The 8,246-nt window shown below is 44.2% G+C and overlaps 1 protein-coding gene across 4 annotated transcripts in view; it reads right to left on the reverse strand.

Moving 5' to 3' along the window:
- LOC109966602 (protein jagged-2-like) overlaps positions 1 to 8,246 on the reverse strand; it is a 51,555-nt gene that overhangs the window by 33,915 nt on the left and 9,394 nt on the right. The gene's annotated exons all lie outside the window — the stretch shown is intronic.

Consider the following 8,246-nt stretch of genomic DNA (forward strand, 5'->3'; position numbering starts at 1 on the left):
AAGGGCACTTTGTGAGGTAATCTATTGATTTCCAATAAGAAAATTCACTTTTCCTGCCTCCTCTACCAGGATCTGGTGGGACGGTCAATACTGTGGGAGGTTTCTTGCAACATACTGCAGCTTGAAAAAGGACTTTCTCACCTAATCTCTAAATTGAATAAACTTTTATTTAAAAAGTGAAAGATTAACCTCTAACACTAGTTGAACATGTCCCCACTAATTCTAGCTACATGTTTCCTAGATGAGCCAATGTCAAACTGCAGCAGACTGAACAGATGACAACAGTTGTGAGAAAGTACTGAACATGGTGGAAACGTCCCAGCAGCCTTTTCCACTGTGACTGAGTGACGCGTTGCTTAGAATGTGTCCAAACTGCAAGTTCTCAAGAAACAAATTATTACCAGAGTTAATCTGGCTGGTTTGATACTTTGACATTGTGCTAAACAAAACCAACATTTCAATGATTATTAGACATTATTCAGTGATATGATCCAGTGGATACTATGTGTCAAAGTGCAGCAGGCCTGGATTGGATTGTTTCAGGTGCAGGACCATTTTTTTCTTTTCTCACAGGCATCAGCAAACAAACTGAGATGGAGCTCGCTGTCTGTCAGCCGCACGGGGCCGGACAAGCAGCTGTGAGTTCCCATGACCTGACTCTGACTCAGAGCTGCAGTCAGGATAACAGGGGAGGTAACAAAGCGGCAGTGACTGGAGGAGATTAGGGACAGAGAGAAGACGGAACATGAAAAAAAAGGGAGAGCGCCAAAGTGCTTTAAGGTGCTTTACAGGTAATTCTATGGCTCTCAGAGAGAAAAAATGCAGGAGAGGAAAATAACCCTGGGTCAAATATGAGCACACTGTTTTGACAAGTACTGAATACGTGCTTTGGGATGCATACACAGCACGCAGGTCAGGAGCATGTTCTCCTTTAAATCTTGCTGAGCAGTGGAGAACCCCGACTTTCAAAATGCACTGCACAGAGGAAAAATGCTTTTTAAAGCACAATTTAAACTTGATTTATGGTTCAGCGTCATAAGTACGACTTGGGTAATGTGCAGCCGCCTACCCTATGCCGTAACCCAACGTGCACCTCTCCAGAAATGTAACTAGAAATGCAATTGCCATTTCCTCATTCATGTCTGTCAGTGGCCGGACAAGCAGAGGAAAAACCCCTCGTTCTGCCTCAGCTGGTTCATCGGTCGTACAGACCATCTCCTCCAACATCTGTTGCTGTGCAACATCAGTTAGTTTTAACTCCAACATGACCCGTCCAGTTTCAGTCGCCATTGTTAGTAAGTGGTGAAGAAACCCAACACAGTGGCACAGACACCCTAATGCCACCTAGCGTTCCAATGGTGTAAGTGCAGGGCGACACAGACGCATCATGCACAAGTATAAATGCTCACAGGTTGCTTACGTAGCCTACGGTGTAGGTTCTACGTAAATTAAACGCAGAACCATAAACCAAGCTTTAGTCCTGAGGAAAGCAAATGTGATCTACACAGTCCTTTACTGTTTGAAATCAACTGTAAACGACAAAATGTCAAAACAATGAACAATGAAGATGAACGGTTCCAGTACTTTAGACTCTAAAAACAGATTCAACTTACATCATAAAACAGAAATAAACAGGTCACGACTGAGAAACTGAAACAGGTGAAAGTGGGACAAAAGTTTGATAAAGGGCTTAAATAATTAACCACCTTTCTGAAACGTTGGCCATAAATTTCCCTTGGTCCTGCTGCACCCAGCTGCCGACTGACTTAACTTTTAGTCAGAAGCTGTGATTAATTTCTGACAAACAAACCAGTCAGTGTCTCCACTGTGACTTGATTGAAGTAGCTGTCAGTGAAAACAGCTCTGCTCTAAGGCGGACTTCAAGTATCAAACAACATTTAGGTTAAGAGTTAAGACCGATAGCGCAAGGCCGAAGTTGTTTTACACGTACAAAGACTTTTATCTGAGGTGCATTTGTCATTTTGTGCTGTGTACTGGTATTAACGCCCAGCTCTGAGGCCAACATGACAGCCTCGAGTTAAACTGTTTCCAAAAGAAGAAAACATTTCAGGGATTGTACTGGCACTACGATTTACTGGCACCGTTATGTTCTTCCCCAGAAAGCAGCACATAAACATCTTTTACTTTGAAATACGGTGCTGCACCAGTGCCAAGGCACACATGGTGACTTAACAAAATCAAATGTGGGAAAATGTACCAGTACATTCTTCAGGCGGATTTCTGAGCCTGGAGCTGTCTACGTCATGTCATGTCACTTCCAGACAGAGTCAGATGCTTTCACAGAAGCATTCTCACAGTCATCTCCCCAGTCTGAGAATGTTACACCATCAGCAAGTGAGAGCCAGTCTGGACACGGAAAAAGCCATAGCAGTTACATCACCAAAATAAGACAAGCTAGGAACGCCGGGATGAACAGCTGTCTAACACGTCACTCCAGCATCTGCCATAGGTGCTCAACTGGGCTGAGATCTGGTGCCTGTGAAGGCCACAGCATATGACTGACCTCATGTTTATTCTCATCAGACCATTCAGTGACCCCCTGTGGAGGAGAACACATCCTGGAGGAGACCCCTCAGTTACTTAGGGTCACGGTCTGTATATAATAGTATATCCAATGGAGTTGTGCAAAACAGCTAAATTCATTTTCTACCCAACAGAGAGCCAAGTCAAGTCATCACATCCCATTAGCCTCTGTTCCACTAGCTTCAGTGAGTCAGGGCTTCATCTGTCATTGTAAAAAAAACACCAAGCACGTTCCTCTGGATTTGTTTTCATATTCTAAGACAAGCCACCAGCCACCGCAACACTTTCTCCTGAAAGTTAAAACCTTTGCACTTTTAACAAAGTTAATCAACAATTTATTTTTTAGCATCTAAAAAACTACAGGTCTCGTGATGGCTTTGCAGCACGGCGGTATGGGCGGTACCAAGTGGCAACCCACTAGGCTTAGAGATGAAACCAATGTGGAAGTGCCAAAACCTGCAGTTCCTCTAACGGCCACTAGCTGGCTCCAAAAGGGAGTCAATCCCCACAGACTCCCATGTTAGACACTCCCCAGACTCTTTGCTCCATTTGCCCATAATCAAAAAAAAAAAAACCACATCCTGAGCATGAGGACGATCTCAGTGACAGGCTGAGCACGACCGACACCAGCAGCCTCCTCATCAGGCTGAGAGGTGTGACACAGCAGTGATTTATGAGCCCAGTGAGCAGCCATAACTCTGTAATGACTGAAAAGAAGTGGACATTATCATAATCAATCTTCCTCTTCGTAATCAATTTTAAATGTCACAGCCACCGGCTCCCAGACAGATGGGGGCGGGGCCCCGTGTCCTCGCAGGAGCCCGACATGAGTGTGTGTGAGTGAAGTGAAGGGTGTGTTTGTGCACAGCGTGCATGTCCTTCAAGGACAGGAGTATGAGGATCACAGTGTCACATCCCTGCTGCCTGCAGTGATGACCTTACGAGTCAAACATCTGTCTGTGTGTGTGTGTGTGTGTGTGTGTGTGTGTGTGTGATGGGTGGGTTTGATGAGAGGCCGGGGTGGGGACGTGTTGGGAGACACTTGACACCTCCTAACCAATTTATATGAGTCAGAGGGATTTGAGTTTTCATTAGGCAAGAAGAAGCCAGCCTTCTCCTCACTGCCTTCACCTGTTCAATGAATAAATTACTGCCTCACCAGGGCAGGAACAGCCGCCAGCAACACACAGCTCTACTGAGAATACTCTGTGCAGTCTGGTTACACTATTAATTTATGTTAATAAGTAGTAGTACTACTGCCGCTACTACAACATTCAGAGTTCTCCTCAGGATGATCTCAAACACTTCCCTTCCCATAAGTCAAGATCTTTTTGGTCCTAACGTGAAGAAATCGACCGGCGACGGCAGTCTTTTCACTTGGGTGTGGGTGTGGTGAGTGTGTTATGAATATTCCTCCATCACCTGAGCCAGCCGACTGACAAACAAATCTCAGCCTCATCAGCCACATTGAAAGTTACTTCAGAATTATTTGAAAATCCTCAATCAGTGAATTTATCTGTAAAGTCACTGGACCCATCCAGACTTTTTAGTTTTATACACATTGTTAAAAGGCTTCATACGGGGCATGAAATGACCCACTAAAGGCCTTGTTGCAGTCAAAGCACACAGTCGACAGGCACGTGCTTCTGTTTACACTATACTGTCGATACATGTGTTCACATGTGCAGACGTGGCCATACATTCTGGATTGCCCACAAACACTGGTATGTTTCTGCAGACCCAGACAGACACAGTCCGACCTCGCACAGATGATCACTGCTACATGTAATGTAGCACAATGACAAAGTGTGGGACGTAGAACCGTACAAAGCGTTGTCAGGATATCAAACGGTTGTTTTCATTAGTGATTGATTTGGTGACTATAATCAATTCTTTGTCACAAGCTCCTAGCGTTCAAGGTGGCATCTTCATCATCAAGCTCCTCTCCTGTGGAACCAGCTCCCAGTCTCATTTCAGGAGGCGGACACCCTCCTACCTTTAAGATTAGACTTAAGACTTTCCTTTATCATAAAGCTTATAGTTAGGTTGATATAATGGCTGAACTGGGATAAGGCTGACAGTCGTCATAACAGCTGCAAGCCTGGGCTGTCCTGTCGCCACTGTGTGTATTTAACCGTACCAGTGGTTTCAGTCAACAAGATGGACTTTGTTTGTGTCCATGGAGTCTGTGAAATCACTGGATGTGCATTCTAGGATAGGTTTGTCATGTACCATCCCTTAGCTACAGGCTGGCGGTCCTCCCATGATGCTCTGAGCAGTTGCAAAGCGGATTTACTGTAAGGTCCAGACCCGTCATGTGTTGTTTTGTAAGCAGAAAAAACCTCAGCTAAAAGGAATTGTAAAGTTTTGCCATTTTGCTGTTCTTTAAAGCCACTTACTAAAACTGTCACCAGTTCATTTTCTGGTCAACATATTGTTCCTTTTAAGTTAAAACCTGAAACTTTAGTACATTTGTCAGTTACAGGCATCTGAATCCCTCGTAAATAAAACGTTGTTATATCGGGATACAAAACCATCAGGTCACAGTTTGGTAAATCTTTTCTCGCTAAACATTTTCAGAAGAACTAGGTGACTAATGGCAGTAAGAGTCCCAGTGTCTGAACAAAGACGTACTTAAGCATCAACTAAAATACTCGGTGTGCTTGATTAATGAGATGCCGAGTGTGAAAAAGACCACAATTAGTGTGGCACACAATTTAACGGTATGACTTTCACACTCGAAGGTGGACTAAAATCACGAAGAATGTTCCTTTAATTGTAAATTCACAGCAGCAACGACTTGTTAATGGAGAAAAAAGAAAACGCCAGAAAGCCAATTAACAACTTTCCTAGTGTTGTGATCAGAGGAAGAACACCTGTCACGTCACACCTGTTCATATACGGGCATGAATAAAACATGTCGCTCCTGGCAGGGAGGAGCTGGGATGGTTAATTTAGTAAGTTATTAGCAGAACAAGCCTGTCGCCCCTCCACCCCTCCAGCTCTTCTCTCTAAGGAGGCCCCGCCACACCAGCCTTCCCTGAGGAGGCCTCGTTCAACAGAATCAAAGCTAATCTAATCAGGTCTTTATACTGAGCTGCAGAATTGTGAAATGACCCAGTTCACTTTTCCCACATTAAACGTGTGAAAGCTATTTCGGTCGCTGCGGGTGCCACTGACCCTCCAGTCGAGAGGAACCCTAGCGGCGTGTATGCTCTGTGCAGGGAGCAAAGGGAGAGAATACCACCTTAAATCCATTAGTCAGTGCTCTGATTCAGTGACACACTTGAAAAGACTTTTCAGTTCTAAATATAAGGTGAGATACTTGTTCTGTTGTTATCTCCTGCAGGGAGCACTGCCATTGCATGTTGGACTTCACAGTTTCTGGTTGTTCTCTCAAATCAAACTAAGGTGCCAAAGACTTCAAACAAACACAGTGATCGCAGCAGGTCCCAGCACACAGAGCGATAAAATCTGAGTGCAGCCCTGTGCTCAGTGTTTTTATGACCTCCTCATCAAACCACCTGTAATCAGATGCTGCCACTGGGAATCCGGCTGCACCGACTCAGTGCACATTCCCACTTTTACGTTCACACGGCCGCTGTGCATACACAATGTAACAGTGAATTACAGCCGCGAGGCAGGAGCGGAGATGTTGTCTTATCCTTTACTACTTTACCTTTTATCACAGCTACAATTGCTTATCTCTCAGTAACCTTAGATGAGAAGGAGAAGGCATTGTCTCCTTGACAGTACATAAAGCACAATAGGTAATGCGCCTTTATGCATTTGAGTCTAGCGTTTCTGTTTTATAAAGAAGGCGACGGGACACAGAAGGTTTGAAAGCTCCAAGCTTCAGTGATCACAGGAGGGGATCACACTCAACCACCAGAAATCACTTTTATTTATTTTTTACAAAAGAGACCGCAAGAAATGTTTTCACTGAGTGCAGCTGTCTCCTGTGATCAGCAGCCGACGTAATCAGAACCAGCTCTTCATAGTGCTTTGGGGACCTTACATGAAACTACAGGGATGTCAGATTATACAGCGAGGAGAAACAATGATATAGAGGACAGCAGAAAAGATGACAAGAAAAAAAACTAATGCTTTACAGAACATTTAAAATAATATTTAACAGAATGTCAACTTCATTAATTCCAGCTTCATCAGTACAAGGATGCATTTAGGTAGAACAGGCCTGTTAGTGTCACTGAAATCTGCATAATCCCTGTGAAACAATGTCTGAGGACATCAGGGATTTTACATAATAGCTGTCAAATGCAGAGTGTCTGACAGGTCTCCTACAAACTAGAGTGTGATGCTCAGAATGAGTCTCTTATCAGTTCAAATGCTTGGCAAAAGCCACTGATTTGATAACAAGCTGTAAACAGCGGGAAGTGGAAGAACAGATCAGAGACAAAGGAAGAGTGGAGTGACCGCAAGAGTCCACAGTGACTCAGTGAGGAAATCCACTCGGTTCTCACAGCCTGGCTCAGACTGGTCTGAAGGCTGAGCCAGCGAGGCGCTGACAGATTAATGTGTCAGTGGGGAGTTACTACGTAGGAACAAGAACCAGCAGGACGCCAACTACTTCGAATGGAAACCTGCTACACAAGGAGGCGAAGACACAACTGTTCAATCTGAGCCGAAAGAATGGCATTAGAAAAGATGTGAAGTTGCTTTTTAAATGCATTTAGAACTAGTGCTGAAACGAGTCCATGACTGTAGCAGAAGATTGATGATTTTATGGAATTTATGGAATAAAAATGACAATTATTGTTATACCTGCACCTTCTCGTTACATAATGTCACTATAAACTGAATCCCTTTGGGTTTTTCAGAACTACTGAAATATATCCTGGTCTCTGGGAGCTTGCAACTGACGTCTGACATTGTTTTGGACTAAACCATAACGGACCGGGCTCTACATCATATGAAGATGTCTTTACAGAAGTGCCAAAGAGATTCCTGTGTTTAGTACGGATACCAAAGTAGAATGCTTTGCCAGCTTAGTTTGAGGAATTCTTGAATGTTGTAACTACATCAAACAGCTAATTAAGGTTATAAATGTTAAATGTTATAAAGCAAACAAGGTTGAGACATTTTTCAACCCTTAATGTGACAGAAGCAAGAAGTCCGACAGACAGCCCTAATCGTGACTAAATGAGCTGATGATGATTATGATATATGGATCTGTGCTTATGAACATTTTCGCCTTGCGACTTCTTAAAATGAAACTACATCTGCTTTTGAGCACTGACCCCAGGCTGTGGCCTCGGTGTGGATGCAAGTTTTGAGCTGCTTACAGAAGAGAAAGTGGGTGTTGAAACCCCCAGTCTGGGGGCAGGCATCAGACTGCTCTCCAGAAGTCTAATCTCAGAACCCAGCAGAGGATGCAGACCACCCTCTACGATGGATCTTAGTGATCCTACTGACTTCTACTAGCTACAACTGCATGCAGCCATAGATGCAGAGCTTTGTGTCGAGTGAAAACCTGAAGCAGACGTGGACACCAGATTCAGCATGTTGCATTCCAGAGAGCAGCACCAGAGCCCTTATGTAAACGCTCTCAAATCCACTCCTCTATCTGTTCTTCTCTCTGCTTCAGCCTCTCCAGCTCCCCACGTCCCCCTCCCTCCACTCGTCTCGATAACTCAATATCTGGGCACAAAAGCTGAGACCTAAAGTCATTGTTCCTGCTG

Source organism: Monopterus albus, unplaced genomic scaffold (assembly GCF_001952655.1).
Source record: "Monopterus albus unplaced genomic scaffold, M_albus_1.0 scaffold115.1, whole genome shotgun sequence".
Lineage (NCBI taxonomy): Eukaryota > Metazoa > Chordata > Actinopteri > Synbranchiformes > Synbranchidae > Monopterus > Monopterus albus.